Source organism: Schistocerca cancellata, chromosome 5 (assembly GCF_023864275.1).
Source record: "Schistocerca cancellata isolate TAMUIC-IGC-003103 chromosome 5, iqSchCanc2.1, whole genome shotgun sequence".
Lineage (NCBI taxonomy): Eukaryota > Metazoa > Arthropoda > Insecta > Orthoptera > Acrididae > Schistocerca > Schistocerca cancellata.
Window position 1 is genome coordinate 15,366,323 of NC_064630.1, and position 12,074 is coordinate 15,378,396.

The 12,074-nt window shown below is 48.5% G+C and overlaps 1 protein-coding gene across 1 annotated transcript in view; it reads left to right on the top strand.

The window, feature by feature from the left end:
• LOC126187878 (nuclear pore complex protein Nup155) overlaps positions 1-12,074 on the top strand; it is a 261,223-nt gene that overhangs the window by 221,726 nt on the left and 27,423 nt on the right.

Below are 12,074 nucleotides of genomic sequence, written 5' to 3' on the forward strand. Positions count from 1 at the left end.
TTCTGATGATATGACATACTTTGGAAGAAAAATTTCTGACTTCCAGGTTTATAGCAACTGCTTATAAATATTTTTATCTATTTCCCCTTTAATCATTCTTATTATCATGGCAATGCATTTGTGAAGCAGTACACCTTTGCTGTGGGGAGAACAATTTTTTATCTTAAAAATTACTGTTACATGTGCAAGGTCAAGACTGACACACACACACACACACACACACACACACACACACACTCTCTCTCTCTCTCTCTCTCTCTCTCTCTCTCTCTCTCTCTCTGTGTGTGTGTGTGTGTGTGTGTGTGTGTGTGTGTGTGTGTGTGTGTGTGTGTGTGTGTGTGTGTGTGTGTGTGGGGGGGGGGGGGGGGGGATGTTAAAATATCTTGATAATAAATAGTCCAGAAGGTAAACTAGGCTTTACAGCAGGGTGTTGTACAATATCATAGCAGTGGCTAAGAATTAGTATGATGAACAAAATCCACCAAATCATCAATGCTTCCACTCTAAAGTATTAAGATCAGCTCAGCCAATTTTAGAAATTTATGTAGGGGTAATGGCTGGCTTACAACGGGGTTGAATAATGTTCTCTGAAATTTCAGAACAACTACTGCTAATGTCAATTTCTGCTATGGCATTTTGGCACAGAGACTTATGGCATTCTTCAGATGTATACTAAGTCCAACGAGAATGGTTTAAATGTCTCAGATTGCAGGAGGTTAAGCCTCTCGTGATACTAAGGAACAATTTTAAAAGAAATTTAAGAAAATAATATGTGTGAAACCTAGGGTTTTGGTCTTCATTCTATCACGTTCTCAATCAGAATATATACAGACGATACCTGCATTCCTCCTTGCATTGTCTTTGCCTTCAGGGTTAATTTTCTCCATTTAATGCTGAACTGATAGCCGTTATAAAGGTGTTGGAATAGATGAGGCGTAAATGAGAGAACAATGTTCTAATCTGCACACTCCTGCAGAACATGTACTCTGCTTATGAAGTACATCAGGCAACCCCCAGGGCTCCATTTAGCTACTGCAAACCCATTGAGTGAATTTAAGATTATGCCATGTAACAAGAGTAACCAACCCAGGAAAGTGAGGAACTGTTATAACATACCTTAACACAGTCCCCACCGTTGTTAGTTGCGACTTTCCTGTTCAGAGTTAGCATCATTGAGAGGAAAAGCACTGAAAGGAGGAATGGTGAACCTTCCTTGTTGTGTGGATGTGATACAGTGGCCACTAACAAGATCAGCAGTCCGATTTTGGGGTGCTGATGATGATAAAATTCTCATACGCTCCTATTCCAACAAAACATCCTCTGCTAGTGTGAGAAGTTTGTCACATTTGAACTGAGTACATACTGTTACTTGACGAGAGAATTTCAAATATAAATAGTAAGTTCCCCACTTTAAATAGTAAGTATGGTGTCATCAATTTTCTTTCTCTATCTTTATTTAATACTGATTCTCTAGCTGCCTGTGTTAAAGCATTGAATTTCATTAATGGAATAGGGTAACAGTTATTGAACTTAATGAAATAAAATCATCACAACTTCCGAACGGTTTGCATTAAGACATTTAAACTGCACGGTCGACCGCAACGGGGCACGAATGGAATTAGTATGTGAATATGGTTTAGCGACAAAGCTCGCTTTAATTTGGATGAGTTCGTCAATAAACAAAATTGATGCATTTGGGGACTGAGAGTCCGCATTTCATGATTGAGAAGTCTCTTCACCCTCAACGGGTGACTGTGCGGTGTGCAACGTCCAGTCACAGAATAATTTGTGCGATATTCCTTCATGGCATGGTGACTACTGAATGGTACATGAAGGTCTTGGAAGATGATTTTATCCCATTATCCAAAGTGACCCTGATTTCAACAAAATGTGGTTCATGCAAGACAGAGCTCAACCCCATCGAAGCAGGAGAGAGTTTGATGTCCTGGAGGAGGGACCATGTTTGGCCACCATATTCTCTGGATCTGAATACATGAGACTCCTTTCTGTGGGGCTATATTAAAGACATAGTGTACAGCAATAACCCCAAAACAATTGCTGGGCTGAAAACAGCCATTCAGGAAGTCATTGACGGCATTGATGTTTCAACACTTCAGCTGGTCGTGCAGTATTTCACTAGTTATCTATGCCACATGATCGCCAGTGATGGCAGGCATATTGAACATGTCATAATCTAAATCCGAAAATCTGTAGTCATATTTAGACATTTACATGTTGCCTAAGTGTGTGCACGCCGTAATTTGTAACTAATTTAGTTCCCCCCTCCCCGTATATGAACTGCCGCCCCCCTCTCCATACCCTGTCCTCCTCCTCCTCCTCCTCCTCCTGTGTCTTGTTCACAGGCCTGAGAAACAATGTCAGTACCCTCTTATAGTAGTGTTGTAGGGCATTAGGTTGCAACCTTCGTTCCTTATTTATTTTCAGCTAATTTTCCATATAACATATGTTGGGAAGGCAGCAATGTGAGCTACGGTCATAGAATGAGAGCCAACAGACACAAGGGCAGTGAGCACGTAAAAGTTTGTCCAATAAGCAAGTATATTTGAGTGAGTGTGTCTAGCAGTGCAGTTATGTCTGACTAAGCTGCTGCTGCTGCTGCTGCTGCTGTACTTGTTCAAAAGTTATTCACAAAATTAAAATGTGTAGCCTTAAGATTTTATTATTAACAACATTACACCGTATACTGTCTTATGGGGACTATTTTACCGCAGTGTTGTTTCTGCAGTACAACTTATTATCTTAATAGTGCAATAGAATTACAGTACTCATAGCATACCAGTAGTTTATTTATTAGTCAACTTTACACAGTATGCATCACAAAAAGTTTGTGTGTAATGTAACAAGCCATGGATAGGAATTTGAAGTTCATCTGGCTTCAGCTGTTAAGCCAAAATTGTTTAAAGGTTTCAGTAGTAAAACACAATAGTTTTAAATTACAGACCAAAGATTTAACGCAGTCCTCTAAGAAACCTGACAAATTTCAATGGAAGTTTTTGAAGGTCAAGTGTAACAACTGCTAGCACAAATTTAGTAACCGGTAAAATATTTAAACGAATTTGAATGTCCAAGCTAACACTCATTTTAAATTACAGACCAAAATTTAACATGCTCTATAGTAACTAAGTAATACACGAAACTGATCGAATAAAGCCAGATATAGCTGGTAGATGGTGTGGTGGAGACGGTGCCATGTGCACGCTTCCTACAAGTGGCCTCTAGTGGCTGGCCCACACGTATACAGTTGGAAATTGATCTAAGTACGCACGCACGGCGACACTGCACTCAGCACACTCACACTCACACTCGCATGCATTCATAGCAACATACAGCACACGTGTTGCTCATGTGAAGAGGGATGGATGAGATGTCAGTGGTCCAATGAGAAAAACATCCATCAGATATGGAGTGGTAGCAGCTGGTGCTGGCAGTGGGGTGGGGCATAGTGCCGGGAAGCGTGGAGACAAGGGTCTGACCGAGGGTGGGGGCCCCACGCGGCACCCGACAACAGCGCCAGGCAGGAGGGTGCCATTGCCATCTCTGCGTTGTCATCAGCAGGGCAGGTCTCCGTGCAGAGGAGACGGAGCTGGACCGACTGGAAATGATGGCTGAGGTGATGAAGGTAAGAGGGCAGGTGGAGACAGGCCCGACCAGAACAGCAGGCTGCGACAGCAGACCGGAGGCTGGAAATGGTTTGGCATCAGGAAGCTGGAACCCAAGGGCACCACACGCGGAGGAGACAAGTAGTGGGATAGGAGCGCCTCCACAGCAGGGAACAATGGGCGTGAGATAGAGAGTTCAGCGACGGGGGGCCACACCCATGAACCAGTAGCTTCCAGCAGTGAGCAGGGGCAAAACTGATCAAAGTGCTACACCAGCCATACATCATAAAGGACGTCATCTGTCGCAGAATCCACAACAAACTTATTCATGAACATACGTGCTAGTCATTCAGCCTCCTCATTCGACTGAGGGTTGAGGGTTGAATGGCGGAGCCACAATGAAGCAAATGCTGTGATTGGAGCAAAGGTATGAGAAACAAAATGGGGCCCATTGTTGGAAACTAATATACAAGGCAACCCCACAATAGAAGAAGAAAAAAAAAAACTCAAAAGCATATGAATTGTGAACACAGTAGACATCAACACGCGCGCGCGCCCACACCACGCACACACACACACACACACACACACACACACACACACACACACACACACACACACACACACACCAGAGAATGTAAGGAAACTGGGAAAATATATCCACAACAAAGAGCCAGTAGGAATTGAAGAAGGGACCCACAAAATCTACATCAATGTGTTCCCATGGCCATTATAGAAAGGAGTATCAGGACAAAGATGTCCTGGAAGCTGCCTCTTGTTGGGCACACTGCTTACAAGCCTCAATGAAACGGACAATTTCACCATCAATCCCTGGCCAAAAAACATGTCAGTCATGATCACAACCTATAGGAAGGTGGGACACAGCATCAACATTATCATGTTTATACATAGTTCCATAATGGATTTCGTAATTGTAGCAGGACAAAAATAATGCCCAGCATTGTCAGCGGTATGCTACCTCATCAGGGGAGGAAGTGTAACATTGAAACAAGGAAACCGAGGATTTATGGTCAGTAAGAAAGTGAAACTTGGAGCCATACAAAAAACACTAAATTTGTGGAGAGTGTAGACTCTGGCAAGAGCCTCTTTTTTCCATCTGAGAGTAAGACTGCTGGGCCACGGTGGGAGATTTAGAGGTGAAAGCGACAGGTCAATCAGTCGTTGGCATATTGGTGTGCTGGGACCGCGCCAAGGCCGTACTGTGAGGCCAGTTGCCAAAGCTGTATGGTCGTCCAGGGAGAACGTAGCTACACAAAGGGCTGACATTAGTTTTCAACATTTGAAAAGCACGTGCATAATCTGGATGCCGACAAAATGGTACATTCTTGCATAGTAAGGAATGCAATGGGTGGGCCAATGTGGCAGCACCTGGCAGGAATTTATGGCTATCTTCCCTAGAAAGCCCTGAAACGCCTTCGTGGATGAGGGGCGAGGCATAGACGTAACAGTGGAGATGTAGTTTGGCAGCGGAAGAACCCCATTCTGCAAGACCTTGAATCCCAAATAAACAATAGAAGGTTGAAAAATGGAGATCTCGCAAGCTTACACCATAAGCTGGCTGACTGTAAGGCAGAAAACAAGGTGCACGAATTTTTCAAGTGGTTGGCCTTGGAAGAGCCAGTGACAACTATATCAACCCAGGACAGGCATAATCATTGGAAGATAGCAGGAGAGCTAGTCACACTAAAATGGTGACACAAATATTGATAGAGACCAAAAGAAGTATTCAAAACCAGAACTAGGCGAGACTCTTCATCCACAGGACCTGCAGATATGCTTCAGAAAAATCAATTTTACAGGAGTACTGCCACCACCCCCCACCCTCCGCCCAATATTTTTGCCAACAGTTCCTCCTAGCCATAACAGGTTGCACCACCACTAGAGATTGAAGCCATCCAATTCTGATTTCACTTGATCTTTCCGGGCAACAGGAATAGGACGTGCAAGACAAAAATGACCCCAAGGTGTGGATTTCAAAGAAATATGAGTAGAAAAATTTGTAGCACACCTTATACCTTCCGAAAATTAGTCCGAAAACTCGTGTTTCCAATTCTCTCTCTTATGTACTGTGCCTGATCGGACACAAGGTGAACTGCATTGGTGTTAGAAAATCCAAATGCCTGTAATGCATTCATCCCAAACAAATTTTCAACGTTGGCATCAGCAACCACAAAAAATGTAATGGAACGAACCACTAACTTGTAAGAGGCAGATGCCATAAATGGTCCCAACAGTGCAGTGTTCTGTTTGTCATAACTGACCAGCTCCTGCGTGGCCGGTTTCATACGTTGAAAATTAAATGACATCACTGCAGCACGTATGTCGACCTGTAGCTGGAGCATTTGACAAGGAACATTTAACTCGATAAACAACTTGGGGAAAACTCACAAGATTTGGAGTCACACAGTTAACGCCCATGTCCATATCCTGAGCAATCTTCGGCAAATGACACATGGGGACAAAGAGGACAAGACGGAAACAGAGAATACTGGCACTGTGGCGGTCGCAGCTGCTTTGGTGTGCTCTCCGCTGGGCCCACTTGCTTACCAATGCTGTCACCACTGCCGCCTCATGCAAGCTATCTGTCATCATAGTTGGCACATCTTGTGACACTACTGCCACACTTTGTCACACTTCAATTCGGTTGCCTGCTACCACAGCACTTCCAAAGATTGTGCTATTTGCAAAACTTCTTCCAGTGGGGGTGGTCACATAGTGAAGCCTTCTGGCACACTACCTTGTCCAGAGCTAAACTTATTATTGGGTCACGCACCATAGCATCTGTATAGGGGTATTATGGGCATCAATAATGAATTGATACTTTCGGCTAAGTTCATGAAGTTTGGCAGCCCAGGCCATGTGTGACTGACTGGCTTGGTTTCTCGTGGCATGACACGAGTTCATTTGCAATGGTGGTTGGACAATAAATTGTACATGTGATCAGAAGTAAGAGCTGCCAGTTCTTGTAAGACAGCAAGCTGACACAGTAAGTGATACACCTTGGGTGGAATCCACGAGAGGAAGTAGGCTTTGTTCAAATTCGGACTTGTCACACTAGAAGCCAAAAAAGTTGTCTTTTTTTCATAAACTCCCAGAACTCAGCTGAATCATCATATGGAAGAAAAATGGGCAGGTAGACTGGTGGAATGGTACCTTGTCTGTTAATGAAAGCCGACAAAAGTGGTCACTGCCGAAGTAAGTTGTTGCATCGGGACCAGTATCACAATGTCCATATGACTAAACCTCATGAAACTGCACTTAAAAGACTGCACACACGGAAGCCATTCCAACTCATCCCCAGTTGTGTAATAACCAAGTAATGCACAAAACTGATCCAAGTAATGCAAATACTGCTTTATACATAAACCTCTGAACAAGAATAGAAATAAGCCTCTGGTGACTCCACAGACAAGACAAAAGAATCATACAGAAGGTGTAATATAAGTGATACACAGAACAACTGATGTGAGTGGTACAAACTAAAAGAACGTATTGAGGGTGAGTAGGCGCTGCCCACTCTCTGCCCACTCTCTGCCCACTCTCTGCCCACTCTCTGCCCACTCTCTGCCCACTCTCTGCCCACTCTCTGCCCACTCTCTGCCCACTCTCTGCCCACTCTCTGCCCACTCTCTGCCCACTCTCTGCCCACTCTCTGCCCACTCTCTGCCCACTCTCTGCCCACTCTCTGCCCACTCTCTGCCCACTCTCTGCCCACTCTCTGCCCACTCTCTGCCCACTCTCTGCCCACTCTCTGCCCACTCTCTGCCCACTCTCTGCCCACTCTCTGCCCACTCTCTGCCCACTCTCTGCCCACTCTCTGCCCACTCTCTGCCCACTCTCTGCCCACTCTCTGCCCACTCTCTGCCCACTCTCTGCCCACTCTCTGCCCACTCTCTGCCCACTCTCTGCCCACTCTCTGCCCACTCTCTGCCCACTCTCTGCCCACTCTCTGCCCACTCTCTGCCCACTCTCTGCCCACTCTCTGCCCACTCTCTGCCCACTCTCTGCCCACTCTCTGCCCACTCTCTGCCCACTCTCTGCCCACTCTCTGCCCACTCTCTGCCCACTCTCTGCCCACTCTCTGCCCACTCTCTGCCCACTCTCTGCCCACTCTCTGCCCACTCTCTGCCCACTCTCTGCCCACTCTCTGCCCACTCTCTGCCCACTCTCTGCCCACTCTCTGCCCACTCTCTGCCCACTCTCTGCCCACTCTCTGCCCACTCTCTGCCCACTCTCTGCCCACTCTCTGCCCACTCTCTGCCCACTCTCTGCCCACTCTCTGCCCACTCTCTGCCCACTCTCTGCCCACTCTCTGCCCACTCTCTGCCCACTCTCTGCCCACTCTCTGCCCACTCTCTGCCCACTCTCTGCCCACTCTCTGCCCACTCTCTGCCCACTCTCTGCCCACTCTCTGCCCACTCTCTGCCCACTCTCTGCCCACTCTCTGCCCACTCTCTGCCCACTCTCTGCCCACTCTCTGCCCACTCTCTGCCCACTCTCTGCCCACTCTCTGCCCACTCTCTGCCCACTCTCTGCCCACTCTCTGCCCACTCTCTGCCCACTCTCTGCCCACTCTCTGCCCACTCTCTGCCCACTCTCTGCCCACTCTCTGCCCACTCTCTGCCCACTCTCTGCCCACTCTCTGCCCACTCTCTGCCCACTCTCTGCCCACTCTCTGCCCACTCTCTGCCCACTCTCTGCCCACTCTCTGCCCACTCTCTGCCCACTCTCTGCCCACTCTCTGCCCACTCTCTGCCCACTCTCTGCCCACTCTCTGCCCACTCTCTGCCCACTCTCTGCCCACTCTCTGCCCACTCTCTGCCCACTCTCTGCCCACTCTCTGCCCACTCTCTGCCCACTCTCTGCCCACTCTCTGCCCACTCTCTGCCCACTCTCTGCCCACTCTCTGCCCACTCTCTGCCCACTCTCTGCCCACTCTCTGCCCACTCTCTGCCCACTCTCTGCCCACTCTCTGCCCACTCTCTGCCCACTCTCTGCCCACTCTCTGCCCACTCTCTGCCCACTCTCTGCCCACTCTCTGCCCACTCTCTGCCCACTCTCTGCCCACTCTCTGCCCACTCTCTGCCCACTCTCTGCCCACTCTCTGCCCACTCTCTGCCCACTCTCTGCCCACTCTCTGCCCACTCTCTGCCCACTCTCTGCCCACTCTCTGCCCACTCTCTGCCCACTCTCTGCCCACTCTCTGCCCACTCTCTGCCCACTCTCTGCCCACTCTCTGCCCACTCTCTGCCCACTCTCTGCCCACTCTCTGCCCACTCTCTGCCCACTCTCTGCCCACTCTCTGCCCACTCTCTGCCCACTCTCTGCCCACTCTCTGCCCACTCTCTGCCCACTCTCTGCCCACTCTCTGCCCACTCTCTGCCCACTCTCTGCCCACTCTCTGCCCACTCTCTGCCCACTCTCTGCCCACTCTCTGCCCACTCTCTGCCCACTCTCTGCCCACTCTCTGCCCACTCTCTGCCCACTCTCTGCCCACTCTCTGCCCACTCTCTGCCCACTCTCTGCCCACTCTCTGCCCACTCTCTGCCCACTCTCTGCCCACTCTCTGCCCACTCTCTGCCCACTCTCTGCCCACTCTCTGCCCACTCTCTGCCCACTCTCTGCCCACTCTCTGCCCACTCTCTGCCCACTCTCTGCCCACTCTCTGCCCACTCTCTGCCCACTCTCTGCCCACTCTCTGCCCACTCTCTGCCCACTCTCTGCCCACTCTCTGCCCACTCTCTGCCCACTCTCTGCCCACTCTCTGCCCACTCTCTGCCCACTCTCTGCCCACTCTCTGCCCACTCTCTGCCCACTCTCTGCCCACTCTCTGCCCACTCTCTGCCCACTCTCTGCCCACTCTCTGCCCACTCTCTGCCCACTCTCTGCCCACTCTCTGCCCACTCTCTGCCCACTCTCTGCCCACTCTCTGCCCACTCTCTGCCCACTCTCTGCCCACTCTCTGCCCACTCTCTGCCCACTCTCTGCCCACTCTCTGCCCACTCTCTGCCCACTCTCTGCCCACTCTCTGCCCACTCTCTGCCCACTCTCTGCCCACTCTCTGCCCACTCTCTGCCCACTCTCTGCCCACTCTCTGCCCACTCTCTGCCCACTCTCTGCCCACTCTCTGCCCACTCTCTGCCCACTCTCTGCCCACTCTCTGCCCACTCTCTGCCCACTCTCTGCCCACTCTCTGCCCACTCTCTGCCCACTCTCTGCCCACTCTCTGCCCACTCTCTGCCCACTCTCTGCCCACTCTCTGCCCACTCTCTGCCCACTCTCTGCCCACTCTCTGCCCACTCTCTGCCCACTCTCTGCCCACTCTCTGCCCACTCTCTGCCCACTCTCTGCCCACTCTCTGCCCACTCTCTGCCCACTCTCTGCCCACTCTCTGCCCACTCTCTGCCCACTCTCTGCCCACTCTCTGCCCACTCTCTGCCCACTCTCTGCCCACTCTCTGCCCACTCTCTGCCCACTCTCTGCCCACTCTCTGCCCACTCTCTGCCCACTCTCTGCCCACTCTCTGCCCACTCTCTGCCCACTCTCTGCCCACTCTCTGCCCACTCTCTGCCCACTCTCTGCCCACTCTCTGCCCACTCTCTGCCCACTCTCTGCCCACTCTCTGCCCACTCTCTGCCCACTCTCTGCCCACTCTCTGCCCACTCTCTGCCCACTCTCTGCCCACTCTCTGCCCACTCTCTGCCCACTCTCTGCCCACTCTCTGCCCACTCTCTGCCCACTCTCTGCCCACTCTCTGCCCACTCTCTGCCCACTCTCTGCCCACTCTCTGCCCACTCTCTGCCCACTCTCTGCCCACTCTCTGCCCACTCTCTCGCATGCGCTAGTGGCATGATACAACAAGGTCCCTTAAGAGACGTGAACAATTCAAAGCAAGATTTTTAAAAGTCCAATGTAACAACAACTAACACAAGCTTAGTAAAAATGTTTAAACAAATTTAAATGTACCAAGCTAGCAGAATGTTTTTAAATTGCAGACCAATACTTAACACAGTCCTTTGAGAGAGCTAACAAATTTGAGCAAATACAAGGGCCAAAAAATGGTGTGGAAGACTAGGGAAAAGTTGATACAAAAAGGACACAGTACCAAAAGGGATAAAGTAAAAAGCCAAAGAAATGCATGAACTCTGAAAATGTTTAGGCCCACGTGAACTCGTGAAGATAAGACTTAACTTAAACAGCAGTCACCTTTTCATGGAACACCTTCACACAAGATAATGCTAGTGGCGAATCCTAAACACTGGTCAGTAATTTTGTGCCACCGGTGCACTCCCTCTTGTCAGAGTGGACCAGTTGCACGCATAGCTTGCAGAAACAGTAGCTGAACCATCAGGCAACAGCTTGACACTCTCAAAATAAGTGTCATGCGATAATAAGGTGCCTGGAAACATGAACAAGTCAATTAGTACTTTCAGCATATAGCTGCCTGAACAAGCAATCCTGGATAAGTTAAAATAGGCAAGAAATGGTGACTGACAGACTAAACTAAGAATTGTAAGAATAGTGCAATTTAAACACTGGTGAGAACCAAGAATAAGTATATTAATATAATCAAGCTACAGACATAGTCTAAGTTGATTTTGAATAACAATTTTGAACTTCCCTGCAGAGTTGGAATCCTCTGTCCATTAATAATATAATGGTCACATACCAGGGCGAGATGTCTCACAGATCCAGTTAGGTCCAGGAGCCAGATAATGAATCTCGCCTCACAACACACGAGGGTGCCTACACAAAAAATGTCACAGCTCTCTGGCAGCGCACTCAGCATACTAATAGATCTGGCCAGAACAGAATCTGAAACATAATTAAAAGAACACATTAATCATAAATGTTCGTTACAGTACCAGCAGCACCTGCAAACGCTGTCACACTCCCAGCTGCTTGCCTGGAAACATGAACAAGTCAATTAGTACTTTCAGCATATAGCTGCCTGAACAAGCAATCCTGGATAAGTTAAAATAGGCAAGAAATGGTGACTGACAGACTAAACTAAGAATTGTAAGAATAGTGCAATTTAAACACTGGTGAGAACCAAGAATAAGTATATTAATATAATCAAGCTACAGACATAGTCTAAGTTGATTTTGAATAACAATTTTGAACTTCCCTGCAGAGTTGGAATCCTCTGTCCATTAATAATATAATGGTCACATACCAGGGCGAGATGTCTCACAGATCCAGTTAGGTCCAGGAGCCAGATAAGGAATCTCGCTTCACAACACACGAGGGTGCCTACACAAAAAATGTCACAGCTCTCTGGCAGCGCACTCAGCATACTAATAGATCTGGCCAGAACAGAATCTGAAACATAATTAAAAGAACACATTAATCATAAATGTTCGTTACAGTACCAGCAGCACCTGCAAACGCTGTCACACTCCCAGCTGCTTGCACAGAAGGTAAAAGTAATAA